Consider the following 19,960-nt stretch of genomic DNA (forward strand, 5'->3'; position numbering starts at 1 on the left):
CTTTAAATTCAATCGACACATCTGAGCAGTGAAAATAGGTTTTATTTAGTTTGCATTAACTAAAATGTCACATTCTATACCATTTCACGCACTTTATGTTTTGCTTTCAAGTTTTTAAGTCTGCCTGAGTTCTGGGATTGTTTCCTAGGAAATGAAGGAGAAAAAAATAAAGCCACGAGCAAACAAAAAGCTACATACACAAAAAACCACCTCCACCAAGCAGGAAAAGACACAGCCCTGCCCTGATAGTTCCAAAGTCCAATTAAGACTTGTTTTCTCTTTGAATCCATTCTTGTTGAATGCCCTTTTTTTTTGCTCACAGACCCATGTCTTTAAATACCTCTGAAGGAAGATGAATAAAAACATGTTCTATAAAGTTACAGTGAAGAAAAAAAAAGTAATCTTTCTTTACTTTGAACCATGAATTACCGTTGTTTTCTGCAGAAAGGTCTAATTGCCTTCTTGGGTCATCTAATTCCTCCACCTTTCAGATATCTCTTGTTGATAAGCCTAAGAAGCCCCTGTAACTATCTACAGCTCCCATGATGTTAAGTTATAAACACAGAAAACTAAATAAAACTGAAGCACTGTGGCTGCAAGCAGAGAGACAATATCATCCACTTAGAAATTCCATATACTCCATTGTGGAAAGGTCACATTATCTGCTCAGAGCACAACCATTCAGGGAAAGGCTTCATATACAACTGCTAGCAGGTCAGTGGTTATTGTGGGATTCATTCTTTTAGCAAATTCTAGGGCACAGAAGTCCAGATATTTAAAAACAAACTCTTCTTCTGAACACTTGGAAATTTACCACTTAAAGTAAAACGATCTTTCTAGCACTCCGATTGCCAAATGTACCCTAACACACCACATGTACATGGGCATTTTAACATATAAGAAACACAAAAGTTTAAGCATTCAATAACTAAAACCTCCAAATATCAACTGTCTAATTATGCACCAATAATTTTCTTTGAAACTGTGATCTTGGTTAGCAGTTTATCCTGGTAGAAATGCATTTATACTACTAGCATACTTGATTTCAGCTTAGAGAAATATGCTCCAAAGTTATAATCTCTCTAATGAATACTATGTCTTTATTAGTCTCTGTTTATTGACTTACATTCCTGCTATCATGAAGGAAAGGTACAACAAAGGCACTTTAAATAGAATGAAATATCCATTTTGGGAGAGAAAGTGAATAACCAGATAGAAAAAGTATATGAACTGACATATTTATATTCTATTTTCTACCTCAGAAGACAAAAGTAGTTCAATTTTCCTCTGCATGAAGATGCTTTATAATCAAGTTTGTACAGAATAAATAGCTTTCCATTCAGACAAATACAACTTACAAAACAAAAGGAGGGGCTCCTGATTTGGGGGCAGAGCATTAGAAACAAGAATTTCTACTAACAACAGTTGCTGGCTCTCAATGTCACATTGCAGCAAACCCAAGTAAAATCAGTGATGACCAGTTTTTCTGTAGCCCTTTGCATGGTAGTCAACTGGTCTGTGAAAATCATAGATAAATTATTGCTAAAGAAATAATTTGGTTCCATTTTATAAAACCACAGCTGCTAGACAGCTATGATTTGCTTTCTTTATTTGCAAAATCAGCAAGGTAGCCAAACCCTCTATGTGAGGAATTGGTACTTTAAATACAAGCAATGTTTATAATCATTCTACCCTTCTCACATTTTGGGGTCTGGTAGAGGTAATATTTTAACATAGCATATTGCCAACGACCACATTTAGCAGAGAGAACAAGTTACAAGTGAACACTGCAGAAAAACTAGAAAAGTTTTTTGAATCTAATATCTTCTGGTTAGAAATTATTTTTCCCATAGCAGTCATTAGACTACTTTTGTAATATTACATAAATAAAATGAAAATGTTTGCAGGTTCTTGGCAGTTCTTTTGTAACATGGGGCTTTAATAACACACATGGATTCAATTTAGACTAGATTGCTAATGCAGTCATTTGGAAGTCCACAATTCTGAAATTTGAACAAAAGTACATATTGTGAAAGCAGCTCATGATAAAGATTAGAGGAAGAAAAACCTGATTTATATGAGGGATAGAAAAACTGTTTTGTTGTTAACTGTTTCTTCAATTAGGAAAAATATCTTTAATACAACTCTTACATAACCATTATGAAAGAAAAACACAGAAGGTTAAGAGAAGAAGATGAGGCCTTATGATATCCTGAGTAAAGTACGTGTTCCAGTCATTTTAATATTATTTAATTTAGAAGATAGAAGAAGAAAAACCTGAGTTTCACCAACTGAGCAGTGAAGATATGATGGCATTCTAGCTGATCATTAAATTATCACATTCTGTCTGTTGCCTGAAGATAAAAAAGCAGACCATTGAAAATCCCATTTACCTTTGCAGCATTATTAAATGCTTCAGAGCACTCAGGTGGAGAAGATCAGTTTTAGGATCCCAGGGCATGCCTCTAAAGTCAGAAATTAACTAGCTAGACTAACACTTAGTTTCATTCCTATGGTTTGAATTACATTGGCCAGACTTTACAAGCTTCCATGAACTTGACTGCCATGGCTTCAGCTGCTGGGAGGGTCACTGATGAGGTTGCCTCCACCCAACAGCGTTCAAGCTACAGCTTTGTCTAAGAGCACCTAAATACCTGAGGGCAGTCTGAGGACTGGCAGGACAATGCTGCTTCCTCCTCCATTGTTGATGGTATAAATTATTATCTCAGAGGGGCAGTCTCAAGCTCATCAATGAGATGTTGACATGCTACTGCAGTACAGGTAGTAATAGTAGAGTGTTCTCCTGCAGGACATGGCTCACTGTTCAGCACTGAAAGCCAAAAGGAGCGTTCTTATAACCCACACTGCCTGAAGTTACAATGCTCTTGCATTCAGTGGCTGGATACCATGTTGATAAAAAAATATCCCTGAATACTTGTGGAGAACAAAAACCTGCCAGTTCTGAAATTAAGTTACTTAAATTAGTAATTAAATACTAATTAAAATTTCCAGTGGTGGGTACCCTGACATATTCATAAATAACTGCCTGCTTCATTGGAAAGACCCTCCTATTTCTATTACAGCAGCTAGTGGCCAGCTTTCACAGACTTCAGCCTTAGTTTCACAACACATGCGTGAGTTTAATAATCTTATAATTTGTCTAGGCTGGAAGGTTCCTATTGCATGAAAATCACTAGGATAAAATCTCTATTAGATCAAACAGCAGAGTACATTTCTTCCAATGATTTAATTATTTGAATAGCTATTGACACAAACATTTTTCTATCGTTTCCAATTGTTTTCTGTTCTGTAATGTTTAGAAATGTCCTTTGTAAACAGGTGAGGGGGGAGGGAGGACTCCATTTTCTGAAGAAAAAGCACTACAAAGTAAGTAGCAAGTCTCAATTATTGAAGGCCTCACTTGGCAATTTCCTATAGTACAGCATGGAATGTTATATACTATCACAGCAAGTTGTGATTAAGGTTGCTCAAGGATGACATGTCTGCAAGGTTGGCTAAGGAACATTTATAGTGCAGGATTGGAGCTCATTTTCAGAGATGGGTAAAATCCTGCCAAAGCATTTGCACATCCAGCTTTTAAAAGCTTGCACTACTCTTCTGAAAAAATAACTAATCTGTTCAAACTATTATTTTTACAGCCTTGATAATTATCTCTTTTGCTCAATTATAAAAAATAAAGATGGTATACAAAATTTATTATTTTTAGTTAAGTCATCAGACTCGCATAAGTTGGTTTCTCATACTGAGAACACTAAATTAAGATTTTTTTGATAAATTAATGGGTACATCTTAAATTGCAAATATTTCTGAAGGTAATGCATAGAACAGCACTTCATTATTTTGAATACATCTTGTTAAAGGGCCAAGGTCTTGCCTATTTCCCATGAGGAAATTGTCACTTCATATTGTCCACTTCAATTTATAGAAGCAGTAACTCAGGTGAGCCAAAGTTTCAATTACAAGGCTTCATATGAGTATCGAAGTACTTTTTCTCTTCTCTCAGTTATCAAGGTTTCAGTCTCAATGGATCTGTGACTTGCTCTACATTGCACTTCCTCTTCTCATATTATAAGTTCTATTCTTCAAAGTCAAAGTTCCTTGTGAGCAAAGTATTTCTAGGTCACAGAAAAAACTGGGATGAAACACATGTGGTATAAGACAGCTTTACTTGACATAATCAGTCCAAGTCAAGCAAGTCAACAGTATCTGTTCAAAAAGAAATCTCTTCACTTGTGTTCCCAGAACTGATAAAACTAGCCTGGACTTTAATCAATCTTTATGATGGTTCCTTTACATCAAGCAAAGAAACAATAATTACTAGCAGACACTTTATCTGACACCTAACCTTTGCATTCTGCTCTAGGATCTTACTCTAATTCTAATTCATGATCCTCCTCCTCATCCTTAAGGCTCCCTGCACTGTAGGACCCACCCAAGCACTTCTCTCCATTTGTTTTCTAATAGTCTCCCAAACTGCCCTACAGGAATAGCAAACTAATCTCTTCTTGGTGTGTCTGTCCACTGTGGTTTTCAAGATTTGACATCTGTTATCATCTGTATCTTCTTTTTTTTTCTTCTTTAAATGTCTTCAAATATGAAGAGAAAAACAGATGGGCAAAGTGACACCTGTTTTACCTTGAGTTTCAGTTTTTTGATAGTCATGGTACAGATACTGAACCCATGCAAGTCAGTCATATTTTGATGTAGAAAACTCACCAGTGTAGAAAAAATGTCATAGTACAGTCACATGAGTTATCTCATCCTCACCCATCCATGATTTTCTGCTCAAGATGTATCTCTTTCTTTGCTTCAGAATGATGACCTAAAGCTACACAGTATAAAAAAAAACAGATATCAAGCAAGTGATTCCTAATCACTTAGGCAACTCTGAAAGTTTACCAGATGCATAGCCTTGCTTCCATTAATCGCTGTTCCCTCCATTTACCTTGGTACAGCAACAGAATTCTTAACATAGTATAAAAATGGAGAAGTAATTATTTGGGGTTCCTAGGATAAGAAACTTAAAAGAGAAGGCAGGGTAAGCTGTTCATCTAACTACTCAGGGAATAACATTACGATGGCAGCCCTTCGTCCCAGTGTAAATATCTCCAGTGTAAATAAAAGCACTCTGGATCAACCTGCCAGCACTTCTCTCTTGTTTTCCATTTATTTAGACCACCCATTCTAAGAGGTATTTCTGAGCAGCCTAAGTTGTACTGTTATCCATACTGACCTGTCTCCTCCGCATCCCTGTGAATACAGCACACAGGGAAAGTTATGTGCCCTCTGTATAGCAGGACTGACAGGTGGAGGTCTGAGGGGAATTTGCTCTTTCTTTTTGTTGATGCCATGTTTTTGTGTGCCCAGAAAAGGGCAATGGAGCTGATGAAGGGGCTGAGCACATGTCCTATGAGGAGCGGCTGAGGGAATTGGAGAAGAGGATGCACGGGGGGACTTTACCGCTCTCTACATCTGCCTGAGAGGAGGCTGTAGCCAGGTGGGGATTGGTCATTTCTCCCAAGTATCAGGTGATAGGACAAGAGGAAATGGCCTCAAATTGTGCCAGATGAGGTTTAGATTAGGCATTAGGAAAAATTTCTTTACCAAAAGGGTTGTCAAACACTGGAAGAGGCTGCCCAGGGAAATGGTGGAGTTGCCATTCCCGGACATATCCAAAAGATGTGTGGATGTGGCACGTACAGACATGGCTTTGTCGTGGACTTGGCAGTGCTGGGTTAATGGTTATACTCATTGATCTTAGAGAGCTTTTCATTTTCATGATTCTATGTTTTCTCTCTTTTTTTCCCCCCTATCTGTTCACATGGGGATAAGAAGATATTTTTCCATTTATCTCTTGAGATTCTGAGCTCTACCTCTTCTGGAGTTCAGTGTGCATCTTCTATTTTGGAAGAATAAAAAAAAAGATTTCTCTATATGCTGGTAATGTACAGCCCTCAATAATAAAATAGCTTTTTGAAAAACATTTTCAACCTACTGTTGGATAACAACAATTATACACACGCAAAAAAAAAAGAAAATCAATTTTTTGACCTGAACATGAAAAGGTTTGTCATATTGGAGAAATAGCCACAGAGCTTTATATCAGTGGGAGTGCAAGAAAAATAGCACAATAGGATAGAATAGAAAAATAAGTACAGATCACACAAATCATTGCAGCTCAAGCGCTACATATGTAATTTTCACCTCATTTTACTCTGATCTGTTTAACTTTATGGTTTTTTTCAATAAAGATATGAAGAGTTCTTACTTTCAGATTTACTACTATATATCTAGGTTAAGTATTAATGAATTTCTTTAAAATGTGTTTTTGTTTCAGTCAAAAATTCAATTCAGGGACTAAAAAAATATTTAAAATCACTGTTGTGGCTTAAAAAGTTCAATAGCCCTCAGCACAGCAAAACTAATCGATATCCAAAAAAAACCCCCCACAAACACCATTCCCCTTCCAAAAGCCTGCTTACTGTTTATGCACTGTATTTTTATTACCAACTGAGAAAGAAGTTGCCTTAATATCCTCTGTCGATTATATAAATTTATAATAGATTATATAAATAATGAATTAAAATGATGACATAAAGAATAACTACACATTGTGGTTGCTTTCATCCATCTGAACACTTCTTTAAACCAGCTGTTTCAGATCAAAACATTATGCTCATTCTTTCCATTTTCATTCATGCACTAGGGACAATAGGATATAATTAGAGAGCTGTGACCATTTTTAAACCTTACAATTCTAAGCTACAATTTCATAACAAAATAGATTTATTTTCTTTAGCAATCCTATCTTTTTGCTGCAGTGTTAAGCACTTCTCATGCTCAATTTCCATTTTATTCCCTTAATTTGAGTGTCAGGAAGCCTCTATTCATCTTCTACCACACCATATGAGCTGAAATGGATTTTCTCTAAACAACTGTGTGTCCTATAGGTGTGTGGGTTACTGAGGTTCTGTGACACTTATGAAGTAAATTAACTCAGATACTGTAAAGTCACCCAAAAGACCAACTGCAAACCCCCAATTTTGTCTGAGATCTTTTCATACAAGTGTGCTGAATGAAGATCTCTCCTTTTACGTACCAGCACTTTGTATGTGCATAAGAGCAAAAGGAATGTTCTTGGTCATCCAGATATTTGACATTTATAAGATAGACTGGACTGTCTCATCTGCCTCATCCTTAAGAGCATGAGCTTCTATGGATTGCCATTCTCCTGTAGGGGTTTGCCTCCTTAATCTTTTGTTCACAAAGTGCTTACAAGTTTTAAGATTATAATCTATTCCTTTCTAGTGTTTTCCTTAGCTCCAACATGTCACTGCCTCCACTTGAATCTAAACACAGTACATGGAAAGAAACATAAGATATTATTATCATTATTGTTATTATCATTAGACATTCTATTAGTGTAGGACTGCAATGCTGTGCCTAATATTAGCCACAGCCACATCATCCTTTTCACATTACAGTAGTTACAGCTTGTTTATGTGACATAAGGGATGCTCCTGCTCTGCAATCACAATGAACATTCAATGGCTTAATGGACATGGCAAAGAGTAAAAGTCCATTTAGTGTCAGGCAACTTTTCATGAGTAAACAGGCATTTCAGGGAAGTGAATATCTCCACATTTTCTCAGAAGTCCCTTCACTTCTGAAGAAAGTAACTTTATCAGCTGCTGCAGTTGTGACGGTGAAAGCAGCACACTGCTCTGCACAGCTAAACCATCCCCATATATATTTGCCTAACCTGTGTCACAAAACCTAATATTTTGCCTCAGGATATTTTTCCTCATAGTTTGAACAGACTGTCGGAAACTGTCTGTTCCACCCACCATTGCTTTCTTTTTCTTTCCCTTAAGTTTAAAGGAGGAGAGGTATAAGAGCTGCCTTTTAAGTTCAGCACCAAAGCTCCTCTTTTCCTTCACCCACCTGGGTCCTGTCATTGCTGATTCTATGGCATTTTAAGCTTTTTGTCTAGTTCAGTGCTGTTATGCCCAGAAGCCCATTGTTGTGACTAATAGCAGGTAATCACCTTCACCACCAAATCACTGAGGTCTAGAGGCACCCAGGGCAGAAATTGCTGTCAGCCCGTATTTTGCATACAGATACAACCCCTCATTTCTACTCAACCTAAATATAAATGTGAATTAAATTAGGCACAGAACTATAAAGGATTGGGGGTGGAGGGGGTGGGGGTGGACCCCAAACCGTCATTCCCATTGTGGATGTTCCAGCTAAGCATCTCAATAAGGACTAGACAAAAACATATTCTACTTGACAATCTGACCATAAAGTTGTGAAGTTGCAGTGTTATTGAAAATATTTTCGTGCAGTAACTCAGGGGAAAAGGCTGCACCTTGATTGCTATATGTGAATACTTTAAATCACAGAAGTGTAAGTTCAAACTAATTTAAATCCCATGCACATTTATTAGACTACTGCATTTCTGTTGAAATACAGAAAGAAAATGTCCCTTATGCCTTATAATCTGTACAAAACAAATTACACTGGAGATGGTTCAGTGTATAAATCTCAATTGATTAATATTATATTTCTAACTCAATTTAAGAGATCAATTTCCCCCCATTTCCAGAATACAAGAACTTCAAATACAGTAGTATTTGTACAAGATTAACAATTTGGGGTAATTCCAATATCCTTAATCATGTTGAACAACACTTTGCTTTGCCAGTAGCCTGAGTTAGTATTTGCTGAGAAAATTACTACCCAACAGCAGAAAGAACATCAGAATACCATTTTAAATAAAATCCAAATTAAAAAAAATAGAAGAGAGAGAAGAATGATATATAGTGCAACTATTATAGGGAATATTAATATAATAAAATGGTAGTAGTGTTCCTTGTATGCCTGTTAGATAGATAGCAACAATTCAACATGCACAAGATTGTTCCATTTTCAAAGAGCTCTAGCAACATGTTTTTAACCTTAATTGCTGAGCAATTACAGATATTTGTTTCCTACAAGAAGACTGAGTCCTTAAAAAGCAAAGAAAAGTTGTGTCCTGTAAGCATGGGTGTAAAATTACCACCAGAGGTGAAACAGGATTTTCCCTGCAATTAAGGACAGCAGGAAGAGGGTCAGTGTAGGAGGCTGAATGAAGTTCAAACTCTATGCTTTATTTTTCGAGCCCTGTTTAGAAGTGTTTATGAAAGCTTGAATTTTCAAATGAGCTGGGTCTCCTTCCTCAGTTCTTTGCCTTTGTTACTTGCAGAAGAACTAAATGATAGTTCTCACCTGATACTTGTATAACAAACCTTAATTGGGCTGAAAAAGTATTATTAGTTAGGAAGAGAGTTATAACTGGAAACTGGTACACCTTAATTGATAAAAAAACTACTCACAATCACAGCACATTCCTTGAGAAGGGCATAATGAAATATCCCATCATGGTCTGAGGGCCTTGCAATGATCCACAGACCTCTGTTGAACAGTACAGACAATTTCCATAGCAAGTGAGATTTGTCAATATGAATGTGTCAATTTCACCAAAAACAGTCTATCCAAAAAAAGGGTGGTCAGCTATGTCAAAACAGGAAACAATCAAGGTTTAATAATTATTTAGGAAGTTATATTCTTTCCTGTAGATAACTGTTTTAAAATAGGATAGCCATATGTCAAGTTCTCTATATTTGAAATTATCAGCAAGCCTAAGATTCTTTCTAATTATGCAGGTAACTAAATAATAAACTAAAAACTTTTAGAAAACAGATGTGCCTTGCCACTCTGAAGAAAAAGAGCTAAAAAAAAGTTCGTTTTTCCTTTACCAATGAATATTATAGCATTTATAAATCTAGGAAAGCTGTTCTTTTCCAAAATTATTTAGAAAGATAAAAAGAAAAACATTAAATAAATCCCTCACATTGCATATTCTCACTGCATTCAGAAAATGAAGGCCATAGGAAAAACTGAAAATGCCAACATGCAAAATATATGCATTTCTATTTTAGGAGTTGAAGAAAGTGCTAATCTTTACTATCGTCTTTCCAAAAGAAATTGAAGCCATGGAAGCTGTAACAAAAGGACATTAAATTATGAAACTGAGCACTACAATAAGTTCTATCTTAATCCTACTCCCTCCTTTAAGTTGGTATTACGATCCAGACACCCATTAGTCAGTCTTGTCCTCTTTTCCTCCTTCTTGCAAAAGCTGTCCTACCTCTGGGAGGCACTCAGGAATGTGGAGAAAAAGTTAACATGTAGAATTAGCATTCTTGCATTTAGTACTCTTGCATTTTCATATATTCAAATACTTGACTTTTGATATATTTTTTTGAAGATGACACAGATCAATAAGCTTTTTAATCAGGAAATCCATCAAGGACTTCCTTTAAGAGCTTAGAATTGATTGCTTCAGATTTAAAGGATCACCTTCCCTCCAGAAATCCTATAGCTAGCAATCTGAAGAAATATCCCTGGTATAAGGGCTGTAAGAAGAAGACGACTTTACCAGATTGTCTTTGGGTAGGTGAAAACTAAACTAGGTCTTCATGGGTGTTCTTCTCACTATGAAGTTGCAGGTACTACCTGCACAGTAACGAAAATTTGAAGTACTGCGGCTACTGCCTTGCTCTGTGCATATTCTGGGGTTCACAGAGAAAAAGAAACACATATTCCTGCTTACAGTATCTCTTTGCAGACCTTGACTGGTCAGTTGTGTCTCTGGAGTAATGCCTCCAGGGCTGGTTTAACACATTTCATGGAATCATTTAGCTTGGAAAAGATCTTTAAGATGAAGCCCAACCATTAATCCAGTACTGCCAAGTCCATCACTAATCCATGTCTCTACACACCCTATCTATGTATATTTAGAACACTTCCAGGGACAGTGATTCCACCACTTCCCTGTTCCAACGTTTGATGACCCTTTCTATAAAGAAATTTTTCCTAATATCCAGCCTAAACCTCCTCTGGTGCAGCTTGAGACTATCTCCTCTTGTCTTATCACTTGTTACCTGGGAGAAAAGACTGACCTCACCTGTCCAGAACTTCCTTGCCCCAACTCTCTGCAGCTAAAGCAAGCAGCAGAGAACCAAAGGATAGGAGCAGCAAACTGAAGCTGTGGTGCTCTACCAGACTGCTTTGGAAGTCTGTAGAGCCCTAATTAACCAGCATGAATGAAGCAACTCCAGCACCAGCTTGCTGGTGGCACACAATTGCAGCAGTATTCTGCAAACCCTTTCCCCATCAATTGTCATTATGGAAAGCATGTTCTGGTGGAGGGTGGTTTCAAAAGAAGAGGAAGGAGCAGTTGTGCTGTACTGAACCCACGAGTATAACTTGAAAATGTTACTTCTTAATTCTGCAAGCATAACTTGGCCGTTTTTCCTCTTCAGCAGTGCTGCACTGGCAAGGCATGCGAGGCCAGGATCCTGCAGAGCTCTGATATGCTCAAGGTTGCTCAGGCTTGTATTCTTTGCTGATGGCAATTGTAATACATTACTAAGTTAATTGATGTACTGTCAGTGAGATTCACTTGCCTATCATTCTTTCAAGGATCCCACTTATTTGCTGCTGCTGTAGATGATGAAGCTGCACTTGTGCCACAGTTAGGCCAAGTACAAAACACAGTTATATGCTAATCAGTCAGATGAGAGTGATTGAATGAGCACTTGAAAGGCTGAAGGCAAGATGGCACTAGTTCCCAGTTTGGAGCTAATGGCTGAAAACATTATAAATAAGTCTTGCTGGCTACCTCTTGTCAGCACAGCCAAAAGTGAATATTTTTGTAAAGTATGTATCCTGCACACTGATTTTCTTTACTGATTTGTCCAACTGGAAATCAATGCAACCAGCAATGTCAGCCCAGTTGCAAGGCAGGCAGTCAGTGCTGGACACCACATGTGCACACATCCAATAACAGGATTTAGATGTTGTGTGCACATCTTGTCCTGTGCTTTGCCAAGGGTTATACTATATCTGCATGATACAGGAGTGTAAGTCCACACATATTTTAAATTCCTGGGATGCTGTGTAGTAATTGCAAAGCACGATCCTGTAAAGCTTAATAGGTTTCAGGCAAGAATAGATGTGCTGTTTAGTTACATCAGAAGTCTCATAAAATTAATTTCTACAGGTAATATTACCCCAAAACTTTACTAAAAGCTTTTGGCTCAACCACATCTTGTGAATTTCCTCATACATATGCTAAAGACAGCCAGTTAATACAAGCAAAGCTACGCACTTAATATATTAAAGAGCCATGGAAAAGGAAGTCCAGACAGACTAGTTGAAGCAGTAAAAATACAGCTTTATGGTAATCATCATTTAAGATGAACATGCAAACAAAATTTCACATCCTAAGAACAGCTACAAGCAAAGATGTCTCAATAGTTCAACTGTGTTTTGCTAGGATCGAGATAAAATCATGCATTCCAAACTCCTCTTGAAATAAACTAAACACTTCCTTTGTAATTATAATCGCAATACAAACGAGGGAAATGAGCACAAATGCACAGGTAACATGGCACTGCACTTATTCCATGGATCAACAGCACAGAGAAGAAGACTTGTCAGAAAGAAGTTTCACATTCCATTCCTTTTTGTTAAAAAAAAAAAAAAAAGTTGTGTGATAGAAACATAACACTAACATTTTCTTATTGGGGCAAAGTATGAATTTTGGTAAATTTCTCTGCTGTGGAGGAAAGCATACCTATAGGGCCACTTGCAATATTTTTTAACAAGATATACTGAAACAGAACTACTGAAATGCAAAAGTCAGTGGGGAGTTGGGAGAGGAGTGAAATTAGCACCTTAGAAATATAAAGAACAAGTGACAAAAAGACAAGATATGACATTTTCTTGCTATGTTCAATTATAGGTGACCACTAGACAGTGTCCAGAACTGCAGAAGCATTTGACACAAACTATTGGTTTACAAAGTGACCTTTAAGAAATTTTGATTTTTTTTCTTCCCCTAAAGGCAATGCCTGAAAAAGTTAGTTACTTATCCAGTCACAGCATGTGCTCTCTGAGAGCAATGCTTCTATAGAAGCCTGTCTTCCTTATGGTAGATAAAAATGCAAAAAGCCCTCAAAAATATACATAAGTCTGAAGAAAATGATCAGCAGTTAGTCTGGGTATCTTTTTTAATGCATCACAATCAATTCCAAGTGTGAGTTTACAAGGAAAATGGGTTACACTAACATGCTGCTTCTACATACAACCTTACAGAGAAAAGGACTCTTCTCCATTCTAAATTATATCATATATAGAGGATTCATACAAATAGTTCAGATGTTTCATTTTGCAGTACACCAAAATGAGTGACACAGTCTACCTAATGTGCTGGTACACAGCAGTCTGACATGAATAAACTGTGGATAATGCCAGGAATCCACATTTATCTGCAGGCTCCATTAAAAACAAACCAAAATGTAGATTGTTTGTTTGTTTGTTTTAGGGAATTATGGAGGGCACTATCCTACACAGAGCTCCTTTCCTTGCATTCCCAAGGCTCCTGTATGTGGTGAAGGCAATGCTAGTAGAATATTCTCTCCAAAAATTCTAGCCAAAAGGAGGACTGTGAGACCTGACTTGAAGCAGTTATTATTTCTCCATGGACAGCCCTGACTTCCTGAAGATCTTGGGGAAATAGTTGTGCATCTATATAACTTTGCTACTGAAGAGAACAAAAACCTTTTAATCTCCTCATGTGATGACAAAGTAGAGCTGCTTTCCATGGAGGGGTCATTCTGTGCAAACACTTCTGAGTTTTATAACAGGAGGAGTCAATCAAAACAAAAGCCTTGTGTAGAAGTACACATGTATTAGACACAACACTTCAGATTCAACACTTTTAGTTGTAACAGGGCACCAGGATAAAAATAAGGATATCTGCACTTTGTAATTCCACATGCTTCCCATACACAATGGCATTCACTAATTAACATTCTGATAAATGTCACACCCCTCTCACTGGGAGTCCAGATTCACTCCAGTGTATTGGCGTGGCTCTGAAAAATAGATAACCTGCCTACAGGAGACCTTCATTATAGTCCTGCACTAGGGACAACGCTAGATTATCCTTATTTACCCACAAGGGAGGAAAAGCCAGGTGATAAGATCTGATGGGTCAGAATAGGGTTTGATGCAACAGATCTGGCCTTAATTTTCCTGACACAGTGTTGAGTGTTAACTGATTTACAAAATGAATAGCACCTGCTGAGTAACTGCTCTGGTTTATATAAAGTGTTACACAAAGAGTCTTGCTTTAGGACAGATTAAATACAGAAATGTCTGAGCTTTTAGCAGTTCAACCTCTCAAGTGGAACCAAATCCCAAGGTTTCCCACATTGCATATGAGGAACATCAAAAGTCTCTACAGAATGGGGCAATGAGTTCAAACTAGTCCATGTAAAATGCTAACAATATCTGTGTACTGCTTCCCTTGCCCTAGGCCACCAAACCCTGAGCTGGTCTCATACTGTGCCTGACTTTGACCTATACCAGCCCCAAATCCTCCCCAGGAGTCAAAGCACACAGTTGCTCACAAAGACCTGATGAGCTTTCCTCTAGGTGTGGGTTCTACTAATGCCAAGAGTGGTTTCCTTATGTTAAAGATGACCCTCAATTCAGGAAACTGCAGAATGAGCTCAGTTGCTCTTCCAGAGCCAGAAAGAGTATGATGCTGTTATATGTTTCTTAAAAACAGTTAAGACATCACTTCTAAATCTGGGACTTGACTATCCCTCAATATCTTTTCTGACTGCCAAGAAAGGGCTCTAAACCAACAATATACCCATAGATTTTTGTTTCAATACAATGCCCCTGCCTTTCTGCATACCAAATATCTGCAAGTAGAGTAAGGACATGGATAGTAAAGACAAACTAGAAAACAAACAGCTTTGGCAGCAAGTAGCAACATAAGTAAATATAGAAAAGGACAGCAAGCTCCCAAAATAGCTGTCAAATTATAAAAGCAAGTAACTGGTTCTTTCTTCTGTTAACTGAAGCTTCCCCTGTCCTACATGAGCCTCTAACAGTATCCAGGGACTCGGCATGCAACCACCCTACAGCTACAGGTCAGAATAAAAATGAAACTGAAACGAAGAAAACCCACAGCCTTCAAAGGTTGCAAGCAGCTTCTGGATGGATCCCTGCCCCAGCAAGGAGCCTGCAGGGTATACCTGGCTGAAAATAGGGGAAACTCGCTTTTGGATGGGCAAGTAAAATCACTCAGGTCTTATCAAATAAGGAGACAAAATCTTAAAGAAACTGCTTAGGTGCTTTGTTGCTTTGCAATTGTGCATTCTGCAAGGCCAAAGACTGAATTTGCACATTTCTAACCAAGCCTTCTTATATTTGACTCTTTAGACACGGACTGTTGATCAAATCTGAAACTAAGTGATCCTAGCCACACTTAGACTTCTCTGAGAAATTTAGACAGCAAGGAGGTCTCACTGAAGCTCATGACTCAACAGGAGGCACCACAACCTAATTACAGCATAATCAATTATAATAAATGACAGTGTTGTTATTTAGACACTGCACTGCAATATTTAAACACTGAATTAGCAAGAAATCTAATCATAACCATCCATGTCATTGTAGTGTCCTACTTCTCAGACCTGGCTGAGAACCTTCCTCTCTTGATAGCTCCACTACAGCTATCAGAACTTGAAGGAAGATATGTTAATTCTCACTGAAGAACGTGTACTTAGTCCAAAACCAAACGAATAGTTCCAATTTGATTAAGAATACACCTTTATAAACTCTACAGCAATCAGCTAGGGAAGGACTTCTCCTTTGAACTGTTAATTTGCAGTCCTCTTCAGAAAAAATGACAATGTGAAAATGATAACTTTCTATTCCCTTCACAAGCAGACAGTCTCACATGATCTGACTTCAGGTCAAATAAAAGATGATATATTTTACTCCTCCTTGTCCTGCAGGATTGGGATAGATTGAATCATCTGCATGCTATTTCTATACCTTCCTGACAGAACTGTCACTAAGTACTAATCAATTACACCTTGCAAATGTATTGTGAGGAAGGCTTAAATTAGCTCTGTTTCCAGTGATCAAATGAATGCCAGAAACATGCAATCATAATTGTTAACCATAGCTGTTTACAGAGCTAGCAGTTTGTTTGCAAGATGAATAACTTCTAAATTAACTGTGCTCATTTAATAAATAACTATCAACTGTCTATTTCCAAGTCGGTTTATAGCTAATTAACTCAGTCAATAGACAGATATATCCGGGTATCTTTTTATCAAAGAAACCAATGGCAATCACCAAGACTGTTTGCAGAATAAAATTCCCCCCTTACTACCACTGTCAATACTTAATTGCCAAATGAAACAACAGCCTTAAAATGTAAGTTCTGTACCCATTGATCCTGAAAGGTATTTGGCAGAGTACAAATTCCAGGAATTAAAGGTGTCAGAGTAAAACAAAAGAGCAGCCAGTAATATAGAGGCAGTCACAGCTCATAGTTTGGGGTTCATTCCGCAATCATAAGGTTTCTGAAAAAATTGTGCATCAGATGAGCACAACAGACAAGCAGCAGTCGAAGTTAAATTCAGTAAAATCCCATGAACCTTCCTCTAAAGAACTTTTCTTTCAAGAAAAAGCAACAGTTGATTTATCTCATTTAGACAACATGCTGGAACCAATTGAAAAATCTTTTGAACACGCAAGACAACAATCGTGAGGTTTTTTCACCCCCTAAGATAGGCCAACCAAATGTTATTTTACAAGGGCATTCTTAGGGTTTACCTGCCTTTACAAGGTCACCAACTAGTGATAGCTGGAATTTTGCAAGTGCTCCATCTATGGAAGCATTCAGAACTGTACAAGTTTTAATGTTGGCACAGCTTTATCTATCAAGTTTCTTCCAAAAGAAAAAGACAGACTTTCATATGCTGCCTTCCTCCAAGCTACATTTAACTGTGATCACTGACCTGATTTAAGGATGCAGAGGCTAGACAACAATTTCACACAGAAAATTTCACCAGCTCCCTACGCCTTCAGCCAGTGAACTGAACATACTGGACACCGCAGGTGTGATAAGCTAAGTACCTACACTGTCCATCCATGTCCTGACCCTCGGGTGCATTCACACTGTGCAGTCACATAACCTTCCAAACCATTTCTGGGATGTAGAGGCATCTGAAATCAGCAGATCAGGGGCACATGCTTTCCTACAGCAGGTCCCACGTGTTCATGCTGAAGTGCCAAGAGTACTTCAAATCTACAGGAGAGGAAGACACAGGATTCAGAGGCAGCTCTGGCTGCCAACAGGACAGGTTGCACTGCAGCAGCATCCAAGAACCCCTGAAGACCACTTGTGATACTAAACACGAAAGAGGAAACAGCGGCCTGGAAGAACTCTGAATGGAAGTACAACCACAAATTACAATAGCTTGACGAAAATACTTACTGACAAAATTGAGACTCCAACTCACATTTTGCTTTCCTTGTGGTATATAAGCATTTTAACACACCGTCAAGGTCTTCAGACCTGATCATGCCCACACACCATTATTCCTCTCTATAGTTTCACTTGACCGACCCCAAGCCTACGAGGTAGCATTCAGCCACATTGCACAGAACTCAGGAGGAGATAAAAGACTTACCTGGGAAGCATCTTGCTCTTTTTAATCTCCTTCTGGGACCTGATCTAACCAAGTGATACTTACTGAAATACATCTACTGACCCAGAGTAATTACTTGGTCTGTAATAGCAGCCTAGCCTTGAAGTGCTGCCTTCCTTTATGTTTAGAAAATGCAGAAGGTGTCTGGCACTTGACCACATCAATACCTGCACATAACATCCAAAGAAATTGTTTCAAAGAAACTAGTACAGGAAACTAGTAGGTTGACATTTCCAGTTTAAGTCAGGGAGTGAAGACACTACAGAAGCTGAGGGGGAATACTGGAATACTGAAGCACAGAGATGTTACAGAAGTTGAAGGAAAAAGCTATTTCTAACAGAATAATGTTAGAAATGTTATAATCAATTTATAGAAATACTAAGTGGAGCCATAATTTTTATAATACTCAAAATTACCTTATTTTTTTGCTCTGATTTGTAGTACTGAACCAGCCCCAACCTTCTCCTTCACTAGCACTGTCCTAACCTGGTACTAGATCCAGTCTACAAACAATTACAGGGAAAGGATTTAACCTTTAGATGGATAAATTGAGGCTCCCAAGTAATCCACAGCACGATAAGCAAGCTGGAGTTGTGTTGCTCTCACACTGCAACTTAAACCTGTTAAATGATAACATCGACCATAAAGGAAAGTTGCAGCCTCTTCGTTCTAAGGTACCCCAAAGACTGTTTTGACCTCAAAACCATCAGGGGTTAAGAGAGTGAATGAAGGTGCTGTAATACTAAAGCCTGGTTTGCCTGCTAAAGTCTTATAATGCTCTTCTGGGAAAGACAGGGCAAAACTTTCCTCTATGGTTTTTTTCCTCTTTGTTTGTTTTGGCTTTTTTTTTTTTGTTTTTTCTTTTCTTCAATGACTGGGATAAAACTGACATTGTGCAACACAAAATAGTCCAGAACAGTGTTTCATACCTCTCTAGGAGCCCAAAACTCACACAGTTTCATGCAGTGGAAGGGCAAAGACAGCACACTGAAATTAAGTAGTCTGTATAACCTGGCAGTCAAAAGGGACTTGAAAAAGCTTTTCACATCTGCCAATATATCATGGCTCATTGCAGGTGAGCATAAAGAAAACCTTTAAGACATTGTAGTAGCACCTGCAGCAAAACGTTATCCTCCAAGTGTGACTCACTCTCACAGCTCCATTCATAACGTGGCTTGCACCTACTGCTCAGTGCAGGCTCTGAGGAAAACTCTCACAGCTACACATGGCTGAGCAGAGCCGGATCACTGCAGAGCCTGCAGTCAGCAGAGGGCAGTGGAAATTATTTTCTTCTCTGAAACTTCGTGTAATGCTTCTATTATCCTCCGCATTTAGAAACTTCCCTGATACTGATCTCCCACGGTGTTATAATGAACTGAGTAGAAAAGCTCATTTTTTTTTTATTTTGTCTTATGCCTCAGGCTTCTGGAAGGTATTAGTCCATCACACCTCCTTGATTTTAAATTTTGCTTCATAATAATAGATATACCGGAAAATAGTCCCACTCGAGTATTTATTTCACCACGTATTAAGCAATCTGATTTTAAAAGATACAGAGCTCTAGATATAAAACAACTCCTGGCTCCTCAGCAATCCATTGCAAGCAATTTCCTCAATTTGATATTGTCACAGCACATCTACACGCAGCAGCAGAGAGAGAAGTAGTTTAGATGGGCCAGGGGCTGTCATCACAGGCACTGCTTGATTTCGATTTGCTTGAGCTAAAGTCTCATCCCAGCTGGATCAGCAACTGGTAATTAAAATAGATCAGTTCATCATACCAGGAAATACTGAGAGAGCACTATTTCGTGCTATTAGCTATGTGCACTTAGTAACTTCAATTAAATAAAAAAGGGGAAAAATTAAAAACTAGGGCATTTGTCTTGCCTAATCCACACCACCTATCTCTACTGCATGATGACATAACCACCTGGAGGCCATTTTTCTTTAAGCTTCCTCATCATACTCTATATGGATAAATTAATAAATTAAAGTTACCAGGTTTTTGAAATTACTTTTTTTTAATGGACAAATGATTAAAGGGTGAGAAAACAACCCACTCTGCAGCATCCAAATACCATATTAATCCCATTGCTAATAAATATCCTTTCCTTGCTGAAATGCTGTTTGAAAATTTTGAGAAGAACAGCATGTTGCTACAGCAAAAGTGAATTATAACACATTTTCAGCTAGTTATTCTTTCTAAAGTAAAAGCATGCACAGCCAGAATGGTCAGAGCCACCACAAACAAATCCAGCACCTCTGGGAAAAGCTGCAAGAGCTAAAGGTTTCTCAGAGTTACTGTA

Source organism: Corvus moneduloides, chromosome 5 (assembly GCF_009650955.1).
Source record: "Corvus moneduloides isolate bCorMon1 chromosome 5, bCorMon1.pri, whole genome shotgun sequence".
In the NCBI taxonomy this organism is placed as follows: domain Eukaryota; kingdom Metazoa; phylum Chordata; class Aves; order Passeriformes; family Corvidae; genus Corvus; species Corvus moneduloides.